Source organism: Halyomorpha halys, unplaced genomic scaffold (assembly GCF_000696795.3).
Source record: "Halyomorpha halys isolate HHAL.00 unplaced genomic scaffold, Hhal_1.1 Scaffold2.1, whole genome shotgun sequence".
In the NCBI taxonomy this organism is placed as follows: Eukaryota; Metazoa; Arthropoda; class Insecta; order Hemiptera; family Pentatomidae; genus Halyomorpha; species Halyomorpha halys.
The window spans coordinates 1,745,612-1,752,245 of NW_027111560.1; the positions used below are offsets into that span (position 1 = coordinate 1,745,612).

Sequence of the window (6,634 nt, forward strand, 5' to 3'; positions counted from 1 at the left end):
ACCACATTTTTTTCTCATTTTCTATTATTTAACTCAGTTATCCTAGGTTTATTTATGATGTGTACAAATAATTTAATTTGTACTTAATTATTTTAATGTATTTTTTAAATTTTATTATTAATTTAAACTTAATGATCTTTTACAAGAAGAGTCTTTGGAATTAAACTGGATTTGGTGAATGACACAATTCTTCCTTATTTCAAATGTTGTGTGTGCTGTGTTAAATTTGGAACTATTTTAGTACATAAGAAATTGTATATAGGTATTCCTTAGTTCAAGATTTTATTTACTTTATTTTAATTATTTGGTGGTTTTCTTATTTTCCATTATTTAACTCAGTTATCCTTTGTTTATAAATGATTTGTATAAATAATTTTAAATTTAATAATTTTAGTTTATACTTACTTATTTTATAGTATTTATTATTATTTATTTACTTTTTATTCTTAGTCAATACGTATATATGGTATCATTGTGTACTTACATCGCTGCCTATACACATAAGAATTTTGTTTATGTTTAAGGATGGTAGAGAAAACAATATATTGTTTTTTTAATTCATTTTTATTGGATGTAATTCAATTTCGACTGATATAAAAATTTACAGTTAAGCCACTTTTTTTTTTTTTCCCTAACTTTGATGATGCAAATATAAATATAATTCTTAGTAATTTTGGATAATGCGGTTTTGGTTTTAAGATATTGTATATGTGAGACTATGTTATGTTTTGTAGATATTCTCAAAGTTTTGAATTTAAAATTCAATATACAGTTTTCTCTACCATTCTTAAATATAAACCAAATCGTAATGTTGGATATAACGGTTTTGGTTTTTTAAAACATTTAAAAATTTATTTTGGTTCAATTTAGAAAAAAAAATTATATTCAAGAGAGACCATCTCTCTCTGGGGGTCTTACTAACTTTATTCTGTCTTTGGAAGGCTCGTTGTATATAGTTTCTTCTGTCCTATCGTCTATATTAATTTAAATTCTTTGATTTAAATTATTATTATGTTTATTTGCATATTAATATTATAGTAGATAGACATATACAATTTTATAACTTATGTTTTTAAAATGTACAAATAAAAAAAAAAGTAATAATTTTAGTATTATGGATAATAAGGATATGCATAATAAAATTATTTTATTTCAATTAAATTTAAACCATGCTATTTTCTAAAGCCGGTGTATAAGAAAATATATAATTACATTTTATTGCAATAAGTGATGGGAATAACTTTGGCTCAGCAAGTAATTGCGTCAGGCAGTTTCAATTACTAATTATCACATGAAATTATTGTGTGCCCTACAGTGCCTGGAGCACGTGTAAAGTCCCTTCGTATTTATGTATTTATAGAGAGATATCTCTGAAGGTCGAACCGATCAATTGATTCTATACTACATCAAGATTGGCCACTCGCAATATATATAATTGTTTGTATATAATATAATTTTATTTTATTTTAATAGTAAATTCAGGTTGTTACAATAATAAGATCTATTATTGTTGTTAATTTTAGATGAATTAATACTATTTTCCACAATCAAAACTTCATGTATTGTTTATATTAAGTGAAAAAGATTGTATTTTTAAATAGCATCCCAGATATGAGGGAGGGAAAAAAACACTTTATTATAAATTTTGTGCTGCCCAAGTTTATTGGTTTTTTTTTATTCCTATTAATATAAATAGTCACAGCATAATAATTTTTAAATTGCCACATTATACAAATTTCTGAATTATGTAATAAAGTTATACATGATTTATTTTTTTCCTTTCACATTTTAATTTTTTTCTTTTTAGCTTTTTATCGCTCTTTAAATTTGTTTTATTTTTCATTATTTAAATTATAAAAATTTTCTCACTTCTTTTCTATTACACATACAATTGAATTTTATTCTAAATTATAAAAATTATATGAACATTTCAATTGTAGAAAAAAATACATAACACCAACAGGGTCGTCCTTATTTACAATATTTTAATATTTAAAAAAAAAACACTAACACATGCATACAAACATTAAAATAACATAAATGTAGACATCGCCATCCTTATTACTGGGGATAGGATTTTTATGTTTTCACATATTTTACCTGACCATGATATCTGCGATTCCTTACTAACTAAAGATGTTTCTAGACATTTCTGGCCAAAAGAAGCCATTTTTATTTCACATATTTTTAAATACTTGACCTTTTTTACATATTTTGTTGTAAATCACATATTTTCTGAAATATTTGTTATTTTTAACATACGTTTAAGCATTTTGTCATGAATCACATATTTCCTTAAATTATTTGTTCAATTGTAAATACATTTTTCGCAGCAACAACGTAAAATTCAAAAGAACGCAAGAAACTTAAAAGTGAAATTTATCATTTATCATAAATAGTGGGTACAAATTCTATATCTTCATCTTTGAACACCAATTAAAAGCAGTGGCAATGATAAATTACATCGAGAATTTCTCAGAATCAATTAAAAGGAGCAAGGGTCTTATTCCTTATTATAACAAATGATGACACAGCCGCCCAGGTGATGCAGAATACCGAACTAGATGCCATGGGAATAGCTTCATTTAAGTATGTCCCTATAACATCAGTAAATATTGAAAGAACTTTTAGCCGGTACAAGTCTATTCTGTGGTCAAACCGACGAAGATTTTTATTTAAAAATGCATTTAATATCAAATAATTTTGTAACTGACCCTGCTGAATAATTGATTTTTTTCAAAGTTTTAAATATTTTTCTAAAGTTTTTTCCTTTTTCTTTTTAATAAGGATTATTCTTTATTTCCATTTATAATTTGTTCATAATTCATTCTGAGTAATTATTAATCAATTAGTTTAATTACAATTAATAATTAATGTCTTGTTATTGAACAGCTATGTTTTCTCTAAGTACATTTTTTAAACATAATTTCTTTAAAATATTATTCATATAATATATAATAAATACATATTTATGTAGTTTTTTTAAAGTTATAAAATTACTAATTAATTAGTAATTTATATTGTTGAATAATACAAAGTTTATAAATACATATTATTTGCATATATTTTTTAAATATTTGACAATTTATTAGCACATAAAAATCCTATCCCTACTTATTAGTTACCATGCATGTGATGGTGGATGATTCCCAGGATGTCCAGAATTATTTCTTCTGCCATTTTTGCCACGTCCTTGGTATCACCAATTTGCCAAGCTCCTTGTTATGCATGGTAGTTCCGCGAGCTCCGAACCAGAGGCCTCTCTGGCAACTTATATTAATTTTGGGATGTATATGCTTATTATTTTATATATTACCTATTTGATATTTGATAGGCTGAGTGGCAGTGATAAAGACGCCACTGGCCTTTTGTATATACTTTTTTTCCCACTGCCTAACCATTTCTGGGAGCAATTGGGTAGTGTGTCGGGTTTGGGCATACCACTGCTGCCACTAATCATCAATTTATTTTATTTTTGTTATCTACTTATTTTACAGTTTAACTGGTGGGGTAGCCCACTTAATTTATTGGAACATAAATTGTGGTGAAGCCAGCTCTCGGAGAGTCCCTTTCTGATTGGGCTGCACCTTATCCATCCTGATCCGTCCGGTAGGTCTAGCCCTCCTGGTCTCAGTCTCTTCGCATCTTCTCCTTCCGATGACTCGCCAATGCCAGGTGGATGTACATCTTCGGTCAAGTACATCCAAGATTTACTGACTTATTGGGTATTCTCTGTTCAATCAAAATATTATACAGCTTCTGGCGACCAATTGAATCATATGTCTTATTGAAATCTATCTAAAGCTGGTTAACTGCCCCTTTATATTCCAACTATTTCTGTATTATTGGACGTAATGTATTATAATTGGTTGAACGATTTCGCCTAAAACAAATTTCTTTAGCGGATTCCGTGCGTGATTCGGCTGTTTAAGATTAAGGTATATATTTTATAACATATATTAAAGAGTAAGATTCGCCGATAGCCTAAGGGTAGGTTATGTTTAGAGTTTGCAAATGAAAATAGTAGTAAGAAAAGTAGTTAATAAAAGTTTTAAATTTGGGAAGGAATTTTATAGAAGAATTTGTAAATGGGACAAAGGCAATTAGCCGGCATTTAAAGAATTTTAAAGGAAAAAATGAAAACAAAATAAGGAATCCTTGAAAATGACCTAAGGGGTCGAAACGTCGGAAGTTTAAAAAGAATAAAGTTGAGAGAAAAAGGATCAAAATTGTTTTAAAAAAACTAAACCACTCTCAAACAAGTATATTAATAAAAAATAAATCTAAATTAAAATTATTTTTCTTCATAATTTTTGTATGGGAAGCCGTTACTGGGAAGTTGGAGAGGGAAGGCTACATCCCATACACGCCCATGATTTCAACTAATTCAATTACTATAAATAAATACCTGCCTTTATGATATCGATGGTAAATTTTAAACTCCACAAGTGTTCAGTTATATAGTTCAGATCGTTAAAACATTTTCCCACACAACTCTTAGTGCAGTAATGACCAACCTAGTACTTAAACAACTATGAAGTTTACATTATCACGTTTAATGTAATTTCGCTTTTTGATCAAACGGTATTAAAATAATGACCTCCGACACAGAAAAATCGATTTTTATTGAATACTAATTGATTGAATGATACAGCTCGATTACCGCTATCAGGCTAATCGGCAATTTAGGATCAGTATTCGTCTGTCCTTTCTCGGTCGGATTTTAGTTCCTCTGTATTTTATAGTGTTTCTATTTATTTATTTTTTTCGTTTAATTGGAATTAACTATTAACTGTGGCTATGTATAAATGTGTACACTCTTATTACTATTGGTCTGTTCCCGTTAAGGACAACATTTAGAAAGGTATGTACTCAGTATCTTTATTAATTAGGGAGATCTAATAATCTAGCTTGTTATATTCGTGTGATATTAATTTGCATTCAGTCAAAATCGGCTGTGTTTTTGTTGTTTATTTATTAGAAACTGGTCTAGGTTAGCATAATTTTATCTAAAATATAGTACAAAGGAAAAGATAGTTATCAATCTATTCTAGCCTGAATATAAAAGTTTTATTTATAATATTCAAAATATATTTTTAAAAAATTGACCTGTTACGTTTAAACTAAAAATAATTATATAAAACACTGACCTACGCGTGAAGGTTAGCAACTACGCTTAACCACAGGATATTGGTCCCAATCCCATGTGTGGATTCAGGATAAAATTACTACTGCTTCGTACCTATGACCAATGAAAACGGGAATCCTTCTATATTGATTCAATGGAATCTACATCACGGTCTATGATGACTGTCAAGAAAAAACTGATATGAAATTTGTCCAGGGTCGAGTAGACAGCGTTTCCAAACATTGAAGGTTATAGTAGTGTGAGTTTATCGTAGGTTCGATATGAGAAGATGGTCGGGGAATGCGGTCAGTAGTGATACTCAAATAGGTAAAACTTATTTATTCGTAACGACGTTTCGACCTTAATTTCAGGCCTTCATCAGAGCTTAAAGCAAAAAAAAAAAAAAGAGATAAAAACCTTAATTCAGAGAAGATAAAAACCAAAAAAATATGTTTTGATGTTATTATTTTATTTTTATTTTTCTCTGATGTAAGGTTTTTAAATTAAAAAAGCTAATGTTTTGTAGCTATGAAGACGGTAATCCTCCAATTAAATTAATCCAATAAAATCCACATCATGGTCTATGATGAGTATTAAGAAAAAACACTGATATGAAATTCGTCTGGGGTCAAGTGTGTTCGTTCTCTAACATTTAAGTTTATAATGATGTACAATTAATTAATACTTAATTATTTGTTCTAACGTTTCGACCTGAATTTCAGGCCTTCATCAGAGCTGAAAACAAAAAAAAAGAGATAACCCTAATTCAGGGAAGAATATAAATTAAAATAAAATAATATGTTTGTTTGTTAGTATTTTATTTTTATTTCCCCTAAATTAAGATTTTTTAATTCAGTGGGCTTCGTTTCCAATCATTTAAGGTTATAATGTGATGTTAATAGTAGTCTATATAATATAGTAGTGTTAATAGTAGTCTATATAATATAGTAGTGTTAATAGTAGTCTATATAATATAGTAGTGTTAATAGTAGTCTATATAATATAGTAGTATTAATAGTAGACCGTAGATTCGTTATGTGGGGTATTCATCTTGTTTAATCAAATGAAAAAAGTTTTAACATGCTAAATGTTGTAAGCATAATCATAAGAACGCCCAAAACAACAAAAAATACAAGTCAAAAACTCCTCAATTTAGAAATGATTATTTATATTATAAAAATATAAGAATCAGGCCATCAACAAAATCGTACAAAATTTAAATTCAAGTTACTCTAACCTAATAGATACATAATGTATAATTAACGACACTAAATATTTTTTATTTATTTATTTATTGATATTTACAACTGCATAAAAAAATACAACAAGTAAATTTGATCATAATGACATAATGATATGATAAAGGATGTAGAGAAACTACCCAGTAGTAGAACTCTAAAAACAGTTTACAATGTAAGGTCACGAGGCCATCTTCTTTTCAGGCGCCTCGGAGGATTGCCAGGAATGGAAGAGGAAGCAAGATTAGAAACTAGTGGGTTTGGGTGG

General features: G+C 28.1%; 1 protein-coding gene across 6 annotated transcripts in view; it reads left to right on the plus strand.

Annotated features, from left to right (window-relative positions):
• snu (snustorr) overlaps window positions 1-6,634 on the plus strand; it is a 524,182-nt gene that overhangs the window by 166,165 nt on the left and 351,383 nt on the right. The window contains exon 1 of one of the 6 annotated variants that reach the window (XM_014418585.3): window positions 4,719-4,864. The exons of the other annotated variants lie outside the window; for them this stretch is intronic. The gene's annotated coding sequence lies outside the window, so the exon portion shown is untranslated. Of the gene's footprint in view, window positions 1-4,718; window positions 4,865-6,634 lie in introns of those variants that run through there. 6 annotated transcript variants of the gene reach the window in all.